This window comes from Dipodomys spectabilis, unplaced genomic scaffold (assembly GCF_019054845.1).
Source record: "Dipodomys spectabilis isolate Male_0828 unplaced genomic scaffold, ASM1905484v1 ptg000125l, whole genome shotgun sequence".
Classification (NCBI taxonomy): Eukaryota; Metazoa; Chordata; class Mammalia; order Rodentia; family Heteromyidae; genus Dipodomys; species Dipodomys spectabilis.
Window position 1 is genome coordinate 15,946,273 of NW_024870802.1, and position 20,719 is coordinate 15,966,991.

General features: G+C 42.4%; 1 protein-coding gene across 1 annotated transcript in view; it reads left to right on the forward strand.

The window, feature by feature from the left end:
- The window catches only part of Pik3ap1 (phosphoinositide-3-kinase adaptor protein 1), a 114,515-nt gene that overhangs the window by 36,729 nt on the left and 57,067 nt on the right, over positions 1-20,719 (forward strand). The window lies entirely within an intron of this gene.

Consider the following 20,719-nt stretch of genomic DNA (forward strand, 5'->3'; position numbering starts at 1 on the left):
CTTTCTTTCTTTTTTCCTTTTTTTTTTTGTGTGTGTATGTGTGTGTGTGTGTGTGTCAGTCCTGGGGCTTGAACTCAGAGCTTTTTTGCTCAGGGCTAGCACTCTACTACTTGAGCCATAGCTCTACTTCCAGCTTTTTGTTTGCTTTTGTTTTCTTAAGTTAATTTGTGATTAGAGTCTCACAAACTTCCCTGAGCTGGCTTTGCACTGCAGTCTTCAGATCTCAACTTCTTGAGTTGCTAGGATTACAGATGTGAGCCACCAGTGCTCAGTTCCTGGGGCCTTTCTTGTTTTTATGGAAGGAAAAGTTAGACCTCCTAGATGGGCTCCAGCTCTTTATCTCTGGCTTTCTCTTCCTTAGATTTGTAAGTCCTATGTGACCTTGAGTCGTATTGCCACCTGAATAGCTCCTTTTCACCCGATAGGTGAATTCAAAGGATCTGTTGATGATTCAAACTAAACCTTTATTTATTTAACATGACAAAGGCATCATTTTGGAATTAGAATTTTTTGCCTTTCCTCACAGTCATTCTCTCAAAGCTCCTTAGAACACCTTTCATGATCTCAATAGTTCCTACTGCTAGCCTGAGTCCTGGAAACTTCTATTATGCTCCTTTACCAGTGGAAGGACTAAGTGCAGAGTAACCAGAAACCACTTCTGTTTGTCTGTTTTTAGAGCCTTGTTACAGTCTATTTAACTTTTTATACAGATTTATAATGGTTTTCTTTTGAATAGTTTGGATTTGCAATTGAAGAGGAAAGCAGTCCTTAAAAAAAAAAAAAGAAGTGGATTATTGTAATAGAGGGGGAAAGTTGTATCTAATTCTGTGTGATGGTTGCTATGGTGATGATTGAATGTAAATTTCAGTTTATATAAAACCCTGGTAAGGATTTGATTAGAGACCAGGAAGCTTGGTATTAGCTGGAGAAGCAAATAAAAAGTATCTATTAATGGGAAAATAAATAAAAAGGTACCAAGAGTCACAGTGCTCCCTTTCACCTGGGTATCATGCTGACACAGATTAACCCATTGGGGTGAATCTGTTATAAAGTAGCTCAGGGAACATACAAGGTGCTTCCCTTGTCCCTTCACAATTTCTTCTCTGAAGACATTGGAGAAAAGAGAATTGAAGGGAAGGGAGCTCTTACAAAGATTAGCGCCCATATGCCAGCTTTCATTGGCATTGGGTAGACATTTGGGTTCTAGGAAAGAAATTCAAACGTTGAATGTAGGAACTGGGCTGAAAGGTCTTTACAGATCTTTCAGTCTTTATGCCCTTATTCTTACTAGCAAGAAGGAAAAAAGTAGGGAGAGGGGTAGTAACCTCAACAATTAGAATTGTAAATCCATTCACATAGATGCTTATGGCACATGCCTGTAATCCTGAATACTCGGGAGGCTGAGATCTGAAGATCACAGTTTGAAGCCAGCCCAAGCAAGAAAGTCTATGAGACTCTTATCTACAGTTAACCACCAAAAAGCTGCATGTGGAGCTGTAGCTCAAGTAGTAGAATGCCAGCCTTGATGGAAAAAGCTAAGAGACAGTGTCTAAGCTTTGAATTCAAGACTTAGTATTGGTGTGCGTGCACACGGACACACAGACACAGACACACACACAGACACACACACAGACACACACACACATACACACACACGCATGCACACAGACATGCACACACAGAATTGTAAATCCACCCAGAAAACAGACTTTTGCCTATGAGGTTAAGTGATTTAGTCTAAGTAAAGTTAAGGATCAAGAATAACTGATCTAATTATAAATAGGGGTCTTAGCCTTTAGTATTATCTACTTAATCCTTTAGCATTTATGTGAAGTTGCTCCATAGTTATCCCTTACATATACACACAGATTTACATTTGTGTGTGTGTGTGTGTGTGTGTGTGTGTGTGTGCTGGTACTAGGGCTTGAATTCAGGGCCTCACACTCACACTCTCACTTGGCCTTTTTGCTTAAAGCTAGTGTTCTACCTCTTATACCATACCTTCACTCCTGGCATGTGTATATATTTCTTAAAGACAGTATACCAATTGCTTTTCATTAACCATAGCTATAGAAGCTGGAGTCTTCAAGTCCATGAGGCAAAATGCCAAGCCATCACTGTCCACGAGTCTAACCCCAAACAAGGTTGTGGAGACATGTATAGTCTGTCTATGACATGGCACTCAGGATACCTTCAGTGTTCTACATGCAATTATTCATGCTTATGTCCTAAGTGAAATTGGAAAGCAATAAATTTGTCTCCCAGTTACTGTCTAGCTCTTTTCTTTGACCTTCTCCATTACAAATTATTCATGCAAGAACTCTCTGAAACCTACACTCAGCCATTGGATTGCAAAAACACCCTAATAGAGCCCCCTTTTTGGTCAACTAGAAGTGGTATCCAAGTTTTCAGAGTAATTTATTTTTTTCTTTGTGGCTCTGGGGATTGAACCCAGGGGTCTTGTGAGGCAAGCGCTCTCTACTTGAGCCCTGTTCTTCAGCCCTTGTCATTTTTGTTTTGTTTTTGAGATTGGATTTGTTAACTTTTGTCTAAGCCGGCCTCAGACTGCACACCCTCTTGCTGCCTCTTCCTCCCAAGGATCTGGGATTATAGGTTGCACATCAGGCCTGGCTCAGAATGCCCTTTCTCTTCAATACTTCCCCCAAATCAGTCAAAAGCATCTCTCAAAAAGACTCATCTAAGTATCATCTTAATAAGTAATCAGAATTTGGTTGTCCTTATAGGAAAGTCTCAGGGAAATCTCAAGGCTCTGGCCTTAGTCTTTGTATCCAGTTTTTCTCCAATGTTAAGATCTTCTCAGAAGTCAAACATCACAATTTTATGGTCTGAATTGCATTGGAGTCCCTATCCTCAGAATCTCAGAATGTGGCTGCATTTGGAGATGGGGCTTTTAAGGAAATAATTAAGATAAAATGAAATTAAATGAAGTTAAATGATAGTTTTATGATAAAATGAAGTTACATGGAGATGTTCTTACCCAATGATTTTTTAAAGGAGAGATTCAGACATAGATACACATACACAAAGAATGTCTATTCCAGGCCACAGGAAAAAGCAGGCCCCTGGCAAGCCATGGAGAGGCCCTGAGAAGACACTGACTATGTTGACTCCTTGATCTTGAATTTGTAGCCTTCAGACTTGTGAGATAATAAATCTTTGCCATTACTGCTCAGTGTGTGGTGTTTATTACGACAGTCTTAGCAAACCAATACACATTTATAGATGGCTAAGATTTATAGGTGCCTGGGTTGCTAGAGTGGCAGAGTTATTTAAAATGATCTTGGTCTAGTGTAGTAGGGATGATCCTCACACTCAGTAATGCTTGGAGATCCATCAATTTGTTGAACTAGTGATGCCTGGCAGAAATACCATGTGGCACTCACTTTCTAGTGAGCTGTGGCTCAAAGTGGTAGAGCACTAGTTTGAGTAAAAACCCTCAAGGACAATGCCTAGGTCCTGAATTCAAGCCCCATGACCTACCAAAAAATAAAAAAGCTGGACCTGGGGCTCAAGTGGTAGAACACTAGCATTGAGTGGACAGCACATTGAGTTCAAGCCCCAATCCTAGTATTGGCACCCATAAAGGGGGTCTTGGTGAAGGGACTGCACCCCTACAACCTCCAAACTTGTCTAGATGCCTATTTTAAGAGATAAATTTCTTCAGTGTTTAAGATATTTTCAGTTGAGGGGCTGGGAAGTTGGCTCAGTGGTAGAGCGCTTGCCTTGCATGCCTGAGGCCCTGGGTTCGATTCCTCAGCACCACATAAACAAAAAGAAAAAAGCCGGAAGTGGCACTGTGGCTCAAGTGGTAGAGTGCTAGCCTTGAGCTGAAGAGCTGAGGGACAGCACTCAGGCCCAGAGTTCAGGCCCCACAACTAGACCCCCCCAAAAAAAAAAAGATATTTTCAGTTGAGATTTCTCTTGCTTGTAGAAGAAACATCTTTTTACTTCTAATGTTTTTTAAATTATATTTTTATTATCTTTAAGTAGTAGTACAAAGGCATTACCATTCAACAAGTCAGTTTATAAGTACAATGCATCTTGAATGATGCTACTCCCTTCTTCATTCTCCCCTCCCTTTAATCCACCCCTCCCCTCTATTTTCCTAGTGTCATAGGATATGCATTGAATATTATGACTGCATTCTCCGATTCAATAGGGCTGGGATGAAGATAATTAAAAACTCACAGTGAAGTAGCCTCTGTTGTAATATTCAAATAGAGATTGGTCATGGCTTTTTTTTTAAGTCCTTCACTTGAGTGTAATTTGGTTTTAAATGATTCTTCGGGTTTTTTTCAAACTTTAATTATCTAAGAGCAAAAATAATTCTCACTAGGATGTGAATGAACACAAAGCTGACACCTTGCTCCTACTCCATGCATTTGCATCATCCCCCGTATAACAACTCAGAAAAACCTTTATTAGCAGAATGTGGAGGTGGGGAGGTTTTGGTGCCTGAGACCCTTCCAGATGTTTCTTGCCTACTTTGTGTGAGTGGATCACCCTCCTCTTGCCCTTCGCTGGTTTGTGTCTGATGCCTCTACTTTTGGAAGGTTGTTGAACTCTGACAAAAGAGGAAATAAACTGTATTGTGACTGATGCATTGGCAATGATGCACAAAGACTGTAATAGCACAGAGAAGGAAAGCAAAAAAGAGCAAAGATTAGTGGCCGGTGGGCACAGGGGCTTGGGGAGCAGTGGACCAGAGGATACAGAGTCTGGGGACCCCAGTGAAGCAGTTTTCTAGCTCATCTTTAACTATTAACATACATTATAATATAATTATTTTATTTTTAATTTTTGTGCTTGTACTGAGGCTTGAATTCAGGACCTTGTATTATCACTTGGCTTTTTCGCTCAAGGTTAGCACTCAACTACTTGAACCACAGCTCAACTTCCAGCTTTTTGGAAGTTAATTGGAATTAAAAGTTTCATGAGGTTTTTAGCCCAGGCTAGCTTTGAACCAGATCTCTGCTTCCTGAATAGCTAGGATTACAGGCATGAGCTACCTTCTTTTTTTTTTTTTTTTTAAGGTGAAATTAAATTACATTGACTATGTCTTAAATACTGCATAACTTCCCCATTCTATGTCATCTTCCTGGCAGGAACTTTACAAACACTTTGAACTCGCTCTCAGATAAGCAGCACGGAGGGAGATTGTCCTTGATTTGGATCCCGGTGTCGATTAGGCTTCTATTGGTTCTTCTAATTGTGTATAGCGTGGCAGTGAAAACTCTATTTTTTCCTCATGCTTGTGACCTGGCACATGTGTTTGCTCACTTTGTATCTCCAACTGCACATAACTCAGCTGGGCCTTTTGGAGAAACGTTGAGAAAATGTTTGCGGAAGGTCAAAGGCTGCACTTTTGTGCTTAGTGAAAACGTAGTTGCAAGGCCAGCGGACTGACCGAGTGTGAGGGATGGGCAGGGCCTCAGAAATCAAATTGCGTTGTTCACTCTGTCTTAACACTGAGGGCATTTGAGCTCTGAGAGGGGAAGTGAGTCACCAAGACCTGTTGGTTAATGGTTGTTAATGGATAGTTAACATTCTCATAGGAATGTGAGAAAGCCCAGGTTTCACTCAGGGGATCATTTTATAAAGAATTTGAATTTGCAAGGAAACAAAACATAACTGGTTTTTCTACCAGTGAGATGAGTGTGAGAAAGAAACATATATAGGCAACCAAGAAAAGTAGTATGACAAGGCTAATGGTGGAGCTTATCACTATTGTTATAAGTTACGGGATCAGAAGGTGACAACCAGCAGTGTCTCTCTGGTGATGGTGAGTCTGTCTCAGACAGGAGGCAGCTCTGATGTCAGGTTGGTCCAGCACTTACTTAGCTCTGGCTGGAAGGACGCATAGAGAAGTCAGGTACAAACATGGGCTCAGTGCTCACATTGTGGGCCGTGGATAAGTGTTAGAGTGGTCAGTCTTCTCTACTGCTCAGCAGCTTTCCTTTCACTTCAGAGTAGTCTCCGCTTTCCTCAGACAGAAGGCCCAGTTCAGCTGAGAGAGGATGACAGCCAGTCCTTTGCCTTGAGCCTTCTGCTTTCTAACTCATAATGAAACTAGGCATCTCAAGCATTAGCTTTATACCCCAACATGAAAATCTATATCTCTCTAGAAAAGTCTCTGATAGGAAGATTATTTTATTTGGGAAGATCAGTGTGATTGTGTGATTGTGTGATTGTGTATGTCTGTGTGTGTGAGAGAGAGAGAGAGAGAGAGAGACCTCTGAGAAATGAGAGCAAGACAAAGAGCTTCTGAAGCAGTGGCTTCCAGTTTGGGAGTTCCTTTCCTTGTTAATTTTTGGTCATTTGGTCATCAAGGCATAAAGGACAGCAAGTTTGGAAGAGGGTTAACCCAACTCAGCTGGGACCATGAAAACCATGTCTCAGCCAGCCCAATGAGGCGACACTCTGTGACTGCAGTAAGATGTGGCAAGATGGCTACACTGAACAAAAGAGAGAGAGAGAGAGAAACAAAATAACCACTTAAGATCACAGAGATGCTGGCCAACTAGTCCCCATACAGGTGTTCCTGAATGGAGAGCATAGAAGAGTGTAAAGATGACTCCTTTCTGAAGGAAGTTGTCTTGACTGGGATTTCTTCCAAAGTCAGACCACTAGTCTGGCTGGCTCCTGGCAGAGAACAGTCTGAAGACACTGCAGACAAATCATGACAAGCAAGAGAGAGATGGCTGGAGTTCTAGGTTGATTCTGGCACACTATAACCTATCCTGGAGGCCTTCCAGGAAAGAGTAAAACTGGGAAAGTCCCTCTGACCTTTCAATTGTAGACAAACTGGTTTGGTTGTTTGTGATCCTGCCAAACTATTACTTTTGGAGCTTAAAGCTCCAATACAAGTTTGTAATAAGAGGAGCTATTCTCAGGTTCTAATTGTTAATAGAAACTCTTTCTTTGTAATAAATATAATAATAATAATCATCATCATCATCAGAAAAATAGCAGATACCTTTTATTGAATACTTGTTCTGGCACTTGTTATATGAGTGATACTCCTGGTTCAGTGGTAATAATCCTGAGAGGAAGCAGTCATAACTTCCATCTAATTAATTTATTTCTTTAGTGCCAGAATGGAGGTTTGAATTCAGGGCTTCACACTCTCACTTGGCTCTTTCTGCTCGTCTGGTTTTCTACCAATTGAGACCCCCTTCTTCCTCCTCCCCATTCCCTCCTCCTCCTCCTTTTGCTTTTTCCTCCTCCTCCTCCTCTCTTTGATGGCTAATTGGAGTCTCACTGACTTTTCTGCTTGAGCTAGCTTTGAACCAAGATCTTTAGAGCTCAGCACCGTGAGTAGCTAGGATTATAGGCATGAGCCATCCGTGCCCACATATTCTCTATTTTATAAATAAGAAAGTGAGGTTCTAAGGAGTTGAGTAACTTGCTGAAGGTAACCAAATGGTGACAGCCAGGATTCAATCTAGATTTCTGGTGCTGTATATCCCATGCTCTTAAGTTCTGTCATCGATGTGGTGGCCCCAAGAATGTGCCTTGCAGACCACTAGCTACAAGAAGGATAATTGCCCAAGGGCTCAATGCTACACTCCATCATGGCACCACATCTGCCATAGCATTTCACCAAAGGCCAGTTTCTCAAGGGTTACTTCTAGTAAGTAACTGTGTATGACAAGGATACCACTGCAGGCCCTTTCCTGAAAGACACAGGACTCTAAGAGGCCAGTGCTAATTTGAAGACTCCTTGACAGGTTTGCAAACCCTTCCTTATATTGCTCAGTAGGCCAGATGCTTCCACTCAACCCTCCCTTCCCCTCTTCTTTATTCCAGCTCATAGTCTCAAGGGTCTCTTAGTCTTCCTCCCCATTGTCTGTCCCAGGCACTTTGCCTAGAGACTTCTTATGTGCTTCATTGTATTTTATCCTTTATTTCTCAGTAGACCTGGAATAACAGGGTATCATGCAGAATTTGGGAGAGAGCTTGGTTCAGCCTGCTAGCATAAAATAGGAGCTCCATGTTTCCCTTTTCTCTTCAGATTCCACACTAATAGCCTCCAGGCCCAAGGCCTTATTCTCCTGGTGGTGAGGGTATTATTTTCCTTGCTAGTAACATAGGTGATTGGTCTTATTCATCGATTCATCCATTCATGCAAGAAGCATTTATTGATTTTTTTTAAGATATAGTCTAGGCTCTGGAGATACAAAGATGAATGGATGTCAGGGAATCTACTTTCAAGAAATCATGGTCTCATGGAAGAACAATTTGGCCAGCAGATAAATAACACTAATTACTTTAACTTTGTCTCATGCTTTTCAATTTTCAAAGGATTTCTGCATGTTTATCACTAAATCTGGATAAGCTTGTGCAACAGGCCAGGCAGGTAGAAAGATTCTCATTTTGAAGGGGTGGAAATTGAAGCTAAGGAAAATCACAATTCTCAGTAAATGGCAGAGGTGGGACTCAAAACCAGTCTTCTGTGACACAAGAGGATGTGCTTTTCTAGAATCTCTGAGTATCTGCAGGAATGTTGTCAGGAAATATTATAGGATGTCTTTGGAGCCTTGACCTTCATAGTCCAGATGTTATTGTTGGGACAGTCAGCAACTTTTAGGTTAGAGGAGTTACGATTTTTTGAAGCAGAATTTGGAGTGCCATCTTATTTGTCGTGTGTTTCCTTAAGTTCTTTATGAGAAAGTATCACTCTACTAAACCTTAACCATGAAGCCTAAGTGTTATTTTTGGTTAGGAGAGCTAGAAAGTCCCTTCCCCCCACCAAAAAAAAATGGAAAGCGAAACTGACCAGTCAATTTCCTGGTATCAGCTGGTCAGACTGCTGAGGGGTCAGAAGAGCTGGGGAAAGTAAACACCAGGGAACCTACCTGGAAGTTTGAGGACTGGGTTGAATCTCATTCAGAAAGAATGGCCCTTACTTCTTGGCTGGATGAGTATAAACTACATTTGCCTGGCTTGCCCCCAAACAAAGCCTATTTGTTCTTAAACCAGTAAATCCAGACATCACTGTCCATGTAGACTGAAATTGATTCCTGAATCAGGAAACCAAGAAAAGCCTATTAAAAGACTAGTTATTAATGGCCTCCTTACAAGCCTTCCTTGTGCATTTCACCCAAATTTACATAGAGAGAGGAACCATATTTATAAGTGTCGGAAACAGATGAAGAAAGAGGAAGCCTGGGGGAGTTTGTGGGGCTGTGGGCATCTCCTGCTTTGCTAGCAACACTGGGGTTTCCTGGCAGATGAAACAGGGGTTTACAGGCCTCCAGACTGGGCACTTTGGAGGAGGGCCTCTTCCTTGGGGTAGCCATTAAGACCAATGCTGCCTAAAGATTTTTGCTAAAGTCATCCAAGGAAGCTTTTCTGGGCTCTTTAGGTTGCCTGTGGTTGATCAGAACAGTCCCAGATATGAGTCAGGATCAGAGGTGGGCTTTTGTGAAACCCATTTGGGACAGGAAACTGATTTTTTTATCCTTCCCAGGGTATATATGGTAAAGACTGATTGGGGGCACTTTGATCTGTGACTGAGAAGACACCCACTTCCCCATTAGAGGCATGTTTCCTGATATCTGCCTCTCATGTTCTTTAACCTGGGGTGGGGAGCCCTGACCTCTGAATGTAGTTTTGCCATGACAGCAGCAAGTAATGACCCAGGGCCAGGCAGTCTGTGTGCTCCAGCTTCCCTTCTGATAAGTGGAATGCTCACCTCTGTCACACATGCCTGAGGCCACTGAAAGGAACAAGTGAAAACACTAAAAATTCAGAAGAATTTAGTAGAGAGAACTCCACATAAGCCCCGCTCTTGGATGAGGAGGGAGCACCTCAATTCCTACTCAATTCTGCTACCAAGGAAAGCTTTCTGAAGGTTGAACTTAGAAGGTTGGAGAGCTGGTTGAGCCACAATCAGATTTATCTTTGATGGACAGGGGTGAACATATATGCTGTGGTTGTCATGGAAGCCATAGCTGGGGTGCTATTTTTGTTTGAGCTCAAGAGCAGGTAGTGTGGATTGGAGAGAGGAAGATAAGTGGGGGAAAAAAACCAACAACATTTGAATAGTTTATTTTGACTATCTAGGTAGGGGCTGAATCAGGGTCATAGAAGCCTGAGATTTCTTTTCCTCCTATCTTGTCTGACTCTTGAGGAGGCCAAGTGAATTGTCTGGTGAATGCACAAAAAGCTGTCACTTGTCTATGTGAGCTGAAAAAGAGTTGGGTTGGTATATGTGGAGTCTTCTGCCCAGCATTGCAAGTACACCTATGGGGGTTAAGCCAGGCAGCCTTAGGAATCTGCAGCCGGTCATAGAACATATGGATGGCAAGGCAGGCTGTGTGTGGCATGTAAGTCAGTTTGAGTTCCCAAAATCAGCTCTGTTGGTCTCTGGAAATTGGTGCAGGACTGTGGGAAGAATGGATTTGTTTCTTCCTCCTCCTCCTCCTCCTCTTCCTCCTCCTTCTTGCTTCTCCTCTTCTTCTTCCCTTTCCTCCTCCTTTCTCCGTGTTTTCAGGGAGGCAGAGTGGCATCATGATTTTATTTGAAGTCTGAGTTGGGAATGTATCCTTTGAACTCCACCTTATGTTTTTTTGTCACTGTGAGGATGATAGAGATGACATGGTCAAGCTGAATGCTGATGGTTCATGCCTGTAATCCTTGCTACTCATGTGGCTGAGATGTGACTGAGATTCAAAGCCAGCCCAAGAAGGAAAGTTTGTGAGACGCCAATTAACCAGCAAAAAAGCTGAAAGTACAGGTGGCTCAAGTGGTAGAGTGCTGGTCTTGAGCGGAAAAAGCTAAAAGTACCCAGGCCCTGAGTTTAAGCCCCAGTACCCTCTCAACCCGCCCCCCAGATACAGAGATGATAAGGCCAGTCATTGATATCACTGTAATTAATTCATTCTAGCACTAAGTAATTATCACCTTCCTCCTCCAACTGTAATGCCAGGCTCTTGCCTGGTATTCCTCTGACCCTCTCTACCATCAGTATGATGACTTTATGTGACTGGGGGCAGCCGATGACTTGGGGGGCTGGGTATACTTGTCATTTTCTTTGGGGGGTATTATAAGTGAAAGAGGGTTAGTTGGATGGGAAATTTGATACCCATTAGCCAAAGTGGGTGAACAAGGGCAAGGGAAGGCCTGTGGGTGATGATGAAAATGAAAAAGCAGGGTCAATGTTTGCCAGGAAGCTGGGGGGAAGTTACCGAAACTCAAGCTTTGAGTCCCACCATTGTAAATCATTCTCTTCTACCCTGTGAACTCTGTTTATTTGCAGTAGAGCCAAGGCTCCTTGATTTGGGTACATATATCTGGAATTTGGGGTGAAGGCCAGGCTTTTGAGCTTTCGAAAGGACACAACAATAACCAGGACAGGACACTGAGTCTCTAAGCTACTAGCAAATATAAACAAGACAAGTGTAGTGTAAACAGGAGAAATGTTTATGGCCTAATTAAGAATCATTTGCTAAGCGTTTTATACACTATGCTTGTGGTACACTTTGCAGACATCAGTTAATTATAGCATCATTTGTTCCTGAAAGCAGATAGAGCAGGATGTTGGCTTGGTAACCCTGAATACCACCACCTCATCGTGTTTTGTGTGTTTGAAGGCAGAGATTGCCTATGTGGGATGGAGTGGTCAGCCACACCTCTTCTCAGTTGTGACCGGAAGTTCTAAGAGTGGCCCTATTCTGATTCCTTATTAAGCAAGAAAGACAATTGTTTGAGCTTTTAGAAAAATAAAATAGCGTTTTTAATCTGTATCTTAGAAACTACCTTTAGCTAGTCAACATGGAGAGCACACCCTTTCCTTGGTTTCCAGGGACCTCACAGACAGCTAGGCTTTCTTCCTCCTTCACTAAGTTCTCCATAGAGAAAGTAACCCCCACATTGCTTTTGTAGCCCCAACGTATATAGCCTGTCACACCTTTGTGCCTTTAACCATGCTTTACCTCTGCCAGGAAAATCTTCCTGGGTCACCCCAATATCAGTGAGGACAGCAATTTTCTCATCCTTGTATTTCTTGGGGGACATGGGCTAGGCTGTGGATATTTATTCACTAGTGGGCAATGAATATTATTAGAAAAATAGAAGAATAAATTATGAATTATTTTATTTATTTAAATAGGGAATATCATACATTTCCCAGAAGGATCAGTTATCCTTAACTTCTGCCTCCTCCTCTTCCTCCTCCTCCTCTTCTTCTTCATCATTATCATCATCATCATCATCATCATCATCATTATCATCATCATCATCTTCTTCTTCTTCTTTCTCCTCCTCTTCCTGCTCCTCCTCCTCCTTCTTTTCAGTGCTGGTACTGGGGCTTGAGTTTAGGGCCTGGGAACTATCCCTTAGTTTTTTTATCTGCTCAAGGTAGACACTCTACTATTTGAGCCCATAGCTCAGCTTCTGGCTTTTTTGGTGGTTAATTGGCAATATAAGTCTCACAGACTTTCCTGCCTGGGCTGGGTTCTAATGGTGATCCTCAGCCTCTAGAGTAGCAAGAATTACAGGCTTGAACCACTCTTACTGGGCTCTTCTCAACTTCTTTAGGATTCTGTTTTGTTTGTCACATGTACTTTTCTCAATATTTAATTTGGTTATATTCATTATCTCCTGATGATAAAGTATCACACAGTCCAGTCTATTCTTATATGGAGCCTCATCTCCCCAATTAAACTCCCGAAGGGCTGAGACTGTGAAAGCCTCACCCCTGAGGTTCCCACATGGAGCCTGGGCTGGGGTGAGACGTGTGGTACATGTTCCGTGGATACTTGCTATGTGATTAGGAAACTTCATGATAAGCTCAGGTTTCGGAACATTTTCTTCAGAGCTTTGAGAAAGAGCTGTTTCATGTTTTTGTCATTGTGGCTTGAGGAGGACGGATGAGCATCATACCAGCTGAGAGATCATATCTTGAGTGGAAAAGCCCCTAAGTGCTTCTCAAGACCCTGAGAGACACTATATTCCTGCTGTGTGGTTATATACAGGATATGATGGTCAGTTTGAAGCTTGGGCTTGGGATGTCAATGCAGAGGAGACAGCTCTTTTATTCTTGGACCCCAATACTTGGAGTTGCTCACTCACTCCTCCATTCTGCCAAGATATCTTCTGACTCTCCTTCACTCCTGTTATCAGCCACACTGCAAATCTTGAGCATGCCCTGGTGATCTCTCCTGCTTCTCCCAACACAGAGAAACACCAGCCTGGACTTTCTGTTTTCATTCCTGTTTGGACTAGATTGATGGAAAGAAAGATCTTAATTCTCAGTGGAAAGTTTTCTCCTTAGTTTTCTGCTCTGGTCAGTATTTTTTCCTTGTCATCCAAAATTTAGAGAGAGTAATTCATCGTGTTTATGTTGTAAACATGATGCTTCCTGCCTTCCCAGCTGCAGATCACCTTATTGAAAAAAAATGTAAAACTAGTCAGGGATGTAATAGTCAGATGGTGCAATCCCAGCATTCAGGAGGCTCAGACAAGAAGGCTCTTGAGCTCCAGGCCAGCCTGGACGACATCATGAGACCATATCCAAACAACAACAACAGTAACAACAAACCACACACACAAACAACTGAAGGAATTCATTTTAACAAAACGACAGTCAGATAACGTGATGTAGCTCTTCCCAGCATTTTGTAACTTAAGAAGCACCTATGTGGTCATTTTTGTTTGTTTGTTTTGTTTTGATGCCAATACTGGGGCTTGAACTCACGTCCTTACACTTTCACTTGGCTTTGTTGCTCAAGAATGGCAGTCTACCACTTGAATTACAGCTCCACTATGCAGCTTTTTGCTGGATAACTGAATGTAAGTGTCTCATGGACTTTTCTGCTCAGGCTAGTTTCAAATGGGATCCTCTGAAGTCAGCCCTTTGAGTAGCTAGGATTACAGGCATGAGCTACCAGCATTTGGGTGTTGCTGAGCTCCGTGTAGAAACACGGAAGTCCTTATGTTCATTGCTGTTTTCCAACTTCAAAAGAAAAACACATGAAGAAGACATAAATATGTGAGTGAAATAAATAAAAGACAAATGGATTGCATTCATTTTATCAAAGACAATGCTAGTTTATTGAGCAGTCAGGAAGCAGCAGGAGACATGGTCTTGCTGAGTCTGTTGGCTAGGGAGGCCTATTGAATCTCTCCTATGGTATTTTGGGAACTAACTCTTCTACCACATTTCTTTTTTTTTTTTTTTTTTTTGTCGGTCGTGGGGCTTGAACTCTGGGCCTGGGTGCTGTCCCTCAGCTCAAGGCGAGCGCTCTACCACTTGAGCTACAGTGCCACTTCCTTCTACCACATTTCTATATTTAAAATAGTGCACAAGAAGATTTTGTGTCTACTAAGCACAAATGCCTTAACGACACACTACCCTTCCTCCCTCTTCTTGGCTCATCACATTCCAACTTTTAGCATAACATAATCTAGCCACAAAATAAACACAAATGTGGGCATCAACATCCCATGGCTGGATGTGACTCTAACACCGTCCATCATCCAGGTGGTCTAAAACACTCTTGTGTTCTGTTTTAAAGGCTTATCATCTAAAAGAAGAATCCAAATGCAAATTCTGGTGAAGATTGTATCTGAGCACTTGGTCAGACACTGGTTTGAAACTGCTAATGATCCTGAATGTTTGAGTATTTGTTTGAGTATTTGTTCAATAGAGTATTTAAAAAAAGAGAGAAACTAAGGGGTTGGTGATATGGCTCAGTTAATAGAGCACTAGCCAAAGAGTAAAAGGTCAGGTACCAAGTTTGGGTTCCAATCTTGGACCAGAAAGGAAGGAAGGAAGGAAGGAAGGAAGAAGGGAGAGAGGAGGGAGGGAGGGAGGGGAGAAAAGAAGGAAAGAAAAAGAAAAATTGAGTTGGGCATGTGTGGCTCATGCCTGTAATCTTACTCAAAATGCTAAGATCTGAGGATCAAGGTTCAAAGCCAGCCTGGGCAGGAACGTCTATGAGATACTTACATTCAGTTATCCAGCAAAAAGCTGCATAGTGGAGCTGTAACTCAAGTGGTAGACTGCCAGCCTTGGGCAATAAAGCCTAGTGAGAGTATAAGGACTACCAAAAGAGCTGGAGATGGAACTGTGGCTCAAGTGGTAGAGCACTAGCCTTGAGTATAAGAAACTGTGCCCCAAGTTCAAGCCCTAGGATGGATATGGGGGAGGGAGGGAGGGAGAGAGAGAGAGGGAGGGAGGGAGGGAGGGAGGGAGGGAGGGAGGGAGAGAGAGAGAGAGAGATGGGGGGGGCTGGTAAGACCAATGACTTAAAGAAGAGTCTAAAATATTTAAATTGGGACTGGTGGCTTACATTTTTAATCTAGCATTTGGGAGAGGATCTAGCAGGAGGATTGTGAACTTGGGGCCATCCAGGACCACATAGCAAGACCTGGTATCAAAACCAAAGTTTGTCACAGGCTGCCTGGTAGCAAGAGAAAAAGGCAAAACACCATGTTAGCTTGTTCTTGTCCAATAAGAGAAAGTGAGCAAATTCACTGTATTTGCCATGTGAGTTCTCTGTGAATGAGATTTGGGGAAATTGGATTCACAAAAAAAGTCTTTCTATGGTTTTTCCAGAGGTCATATGGACTTCATAAAAGCTTGAGTGGATAAGCAATAGTTTCAGTGCTAAGTTTTAAAGCAGTGAGGATATGGTTGGCGTCCTAATAATGCTTTGCCCCGGGGAAGAGTCTTGGAGTTTCCAGATGGCCTGCACTATTTGAAACTTGGGTAACAAGATAATATTATCTTCAGGGGTGGTGGGCAGGATAGGAATGGAAGAGGAAGCTCTGTTGACCAAGTGGGAAAGTTTGTGCTCATCCTTCTGTCAGGTGTGTCCTAGTGGTATTTAATGTTTCAGTAGGCTTTTCATTCACAGAGAATCTTTTGTGTGTGTGTGGAGGGGGCGGGGTTATTGGTCACAGGGCCTCCACTTGGGGCCTGGGCGCTAGCACTCCACCACTTTGAACCACAGCACTACTTTCAGTTTTCTGATAGTTAATTGGAAATATGAGTCTCGCGGACTTTCCTATCAGAGCTGGCTTCTTTTACTTTATTTTATTTGTTTTATTTTTTTGCTACTCGTGGGGCCTGAACTCTGTACCTGGGCGCTGTTCCTCAGCTCTTCAGCTCAAGGCTAGCGCTCTACCACTTGAGCCACAGTGCCACTTCTGGCTTTTTTCTTTTTGCTTATATGGTGCTGAGGAATCGAACCCAGGGCCTTATGCATGCGAGGCAAGCACTCTACCACTGAGCCACCTTCCCAGCCCCTTCTTTTCATTTTTCTATTTAGTTTTTGGTACTGTGGATCAAACCCAGGATGTTGCACTCTGAGGCAAACGCTTTGTCACCGAAGCCAGCCCAGGGCTGGCTTCAAACCATGATCAACCTCTTGAGTAACTAGGATTACAGGTGTGAGCCACCAGCACCCTGCCAAAGTACACCTTTCATCTGCTGAAGTGCTTAACTGTTAGATGCCAGCTCCTCTGTAATGTACTGGGAAGGAGGCTGCTGTGGCTTGTCAATAGCATCACCAGCATCACTTCACAGAGTGAATGACATCCTGCCTGACTTCCTGAAATGAGTGAGTGAGCTGCTGGTAGCTATCGAGATGAGAAGTGTTTATGTGGCCCCACTGAGAGCCTGGGAATAGCTGCCAAGTGCCAAACCTTGAGGATCACTCTCATTTATGTCAAGCTGCGCTCACTGGCAAAATGATTAGCAATAGTTTCATTGCAATTTTTCTCATTACTCCAACCCCAAGATAAAAGTAATGCTTTCTCACTGTGAGAAATATAAAAAGACATACAAGGTTAGAAGAAGGGAGAAAAAGGGGAGGAGGAAGGGAGGGAGGAAAGAACTCAGGCAGGTTGAAACCATACATTTTCTTCTGACCTTTAAAGATGTGTTTTTTAAATATGATTGAAATCCTGCTGTGTAAGCTCTATCATTTGATATCCTGCTTTTTTACTTCATATGTATCACTTTCAATTCCAAGAAGAATGTGTTTAGCATTCTTTCAGACAGATTGCTTTTAGTTTAGTTTAGTGTTTCCCGGCCCCCCCTACTGATACAAAGACATCTTGGTTCATTATCTTTCTATTTTGGATAGAATAATAATTTTTTTCTCCTTAAGAGAGACTTATGGAAGTAGAATTATTGACAAAAGATGTGATCCCTTTCAGGGCTTTTTTTCTCTTTGCCTGGATTTGGGCACATGGTTTTCTAGAAAGTTCATTCATCCCTCAGCATCAAGCAGGGGTGTTTGTCTACAGAAACCCTTCAAACAGCACACCTAGTAGACCTGAAATCCCTTTTTAATTCAGAAAAGGTAAAATAACAATGGAATATTTTTATTTGCATTTCTACAATGACTAGAGAGAGTGAACAATGTTTTATTTTTTTGAGTGGGGATAGTATTTATACATCTTCTTTGGGAATTATCTGCTTACTGGGATTTGGGTAATTTTAGAGATTTCTGTGACCTCATCATATATTAGAGACATTAACTCCTTGTTATATGTATTGCAAACTGTTCACAAATTTATGCTTTGCAACCAGAGTTTTTGATAACAGTTTTATTGAGATATAATTCATGTACTATGAACCCACTCACATAAAGAGTACCATTCAATGGATTTTGGAATGTTCACAGATTCCTGCACCTATCACCACTATCATTTTTAGAATATTTCTATCACTATCAAAAGAAATATCAAGCTGGGCACTGACTGGTAGCTCATGCTTATAATCCTAGCTACTCAGAAGGCTGAGATCTGAGGATTGCAATTTGAAGCCAGCTTGGGCAGGAAAGTCTGTGAGACTCTTACCTCCAATTACCTAACCCCCTTTCCCCCCCCGCAAGAAAAAAGAAGAAGAAGAAATGGAGCTGTGGCTCACTGTGGTAGAGCACTAGCCTTGAACAGAAATGCTCAGGGACAGTTCCCAGGCCCTGAGTTCAAGCTTTCCCCCACATCCCCACCAGCAGAAAGACAGACATACACACACACACACACACATACAAACACACTAACAATAATAATAATACTTATGTGACATTTAAATCTATAATGCTTCTGAGCTTCATTTTGGAGTTATTAGAATTAGGAAGGATTTAAATAGTACTTTAAGCTCTACTCCATAATAGTATTTGCTAGCAGAAACTGCTAAGTCATCTTCTCAGCAACTATTTCCTTTGTTTTATGCTGATTTAACTTTTTGTTTGTTTGTTCCTATCCTGAGGCTTGAACTCAGGGCCTGGGCATTGTCCCTGAGCTTTTTTTGCTCAAGGCTAGCATACTACCAGTTGAGCCACAGCTTCACTTTCCAACTTCTTGGTTGTTAATTGGAGATAAGAGTCTCATGGACTGGGCTGGGAAGGTGGCTCAGTGGTAGAGCGCTTGCCTTGCATGCATGAGGCCCTGGGTTCGATTCCTCAGCACCACATAAGCAAAAAGGAAAAAGCCGGAAGTGGCGCTGTGGCTCAAGTGGTAGAGCGCTAGCCTTGAGCTGAAGAGCTGAGGGACAGCGCCCAGGCCCAGAGTTCAGGCCCCACGACCGGGAACCCCCCCCCCAAAAAAGTCTCATGGACTTTCCTGGCCTGGGCCAGTTTCTAATCACTGTCCTCAGATTTCAGCCTCCTGAGTAGCTATGATTATAGATGTGAGCTACTAACAGTGTCCTGCTGATTTAAGGTGTTTTTTTGTTTGTTTGTTTTTGTTCTTGTCAATCCTAGGTCTGGGTGGTGTCCCTAAGCCCCTTTTGCTCAAGGGGCTTAGGGACAGGTTAAGGGGCTTAGCACGCTACCCCTTAAGTGGCTGCACCACTTCTGGCTTTTTCGATGATTATTGGAGATAGTCTCACAGACCTTCCTACCCGGGCTGGCTTCACACCATGGTCCTCAGATCTCAGCTTCCTGAGTAGCTAGGATTATAGGTGTGATTATAGGTGAGAACCACCAGCACCCAGCTTGATTTAACTTCTTAAAGAGTAATTTTTCGAGCAGTTTGAAGTTTACACCAAAAATCAAGGGGATGATGTAGAAGTTTTCTGTTCCTTCCCCATCCATGGATATGCACAACTTCCAATCCTACCGGCATCTGGCACCAAATGCTACAACACTGGTTACCAATGAATAGCCTATAATGACTCTTCACTGCCATTCAAAACCCATTATTTACATTAAGATTCACTTTTATTTTTTTCTGGTGGTGCTGAGGTTTAAACTCAGGGCCTCATTTTTGTTAGTCAGGAACTCTACCACGGAGTCATGCCTCTACCCCTTTTTTCCCCCACTAGTTACCTTTAGGATAGGGTCTCATTTCCTTTCTGGATACTTGTTCCTAGACTGTGATCTATCTACTTTAAGAATTTCCTGTCTGGACTGACCTAAAATTGTGACTCTCTTAATCTTAGTTTCCCATGTAGCTTGGTACGACAGCTGTGCGTCATTATGCCCATCTGGGTTGGGAAGGGGTTTTGTAAACTTTTTTGCATAGACTGATCTTGACGCTTGATCCTCTCATTCTCAGCCTTCCAAGTAGCAAGAATTACAGGTGTGAGCCACCAGCACTGAACTTTAGGGTTCAAATTTGGTATTGTAAATTCTATGGGTTTGGACCACTGTATAATCATGGCAATCCACTGCTAAAATGTCATGCCCAAAAATCTTCTGGGCTTCGCCTGTTCATCCCTTTTCCCTAACCCTGCTAACTACTGACCTTTTTCATAGTTTGGTTTTTTTCTGTCTGTGCTATAGTTGAAATCATAGTAAACAGTCTTTGAATATTTCTTTTATTTATTATTATACATATATGTATATATATATATATATATATCTGTGTGCAGGCTGTGTGTGTGTGTGTGTGTGTGTGTGTGTGTGTGTGTGTGTGCGTTTAAGTGTGTTCTTCTACTAGGGCTTGAACTCAGGGCCTTTTGCTCTTGTTTGGGTTACTTGCTCACAGATGATACTACGATTTGAACCACACCTTCAGTCCAGCAATTGCTGGAATTAGAAACAGAATCTCATAGACTTTTCTTCCTGGGCTAGCTTTGAACCATGATTCTACAGGTCTCAGCCTCTCCTCAGTAGCTAGGATGACATGTACAAACCACTGATGCCCAGCTTTGTGCAGTTTTTTTGTGTTCCTTGGTAAACACCAAGGCACATGACTGCATGACTGAATGGTAAGAGTCTATTTAGTGTTGCCAGAAATTGTCTTCTAAAGTGACTTTTTGCATTCTCTTTTATTTACTATTTATTTATTTTTTTGTGCTGGTCCTAGAGCTTGAACTCAAGGCCTGGGTACTATCCCTGAACTTTTTTGCTCAAAGCTAGTGCTCTACCACTTGAGCCACAGCTCTACTTCCAATTTAGGGTAGTTAATTAAACATAAGAGTTTCACATGGGGCTGGGAAGGTGGCTCAGTGGTAGAATGCTTGCTTTGTATGCATGAGGCCCTGGATTCGATTCTTCAGCACCACATAAGCAAAAAGAAAAAAGCCCGAAGTGGCACTGTGGCTCAAGTGGTAGAGCGCTAGCCTTGAGCTGAAGAGCTGAGGGACAGCACCCAGGCCCAGAGTTCAGGCCCCACGACCGGACCCAAAAAAAAAAGTCTCACAGATTTTCCTGCTCAGGTGGCTTCAAACCACAATCATCAGATCTTAGCCTCCTGAGTGTTTTTACACTCTCATTCAGCAATGGAGGAGAGT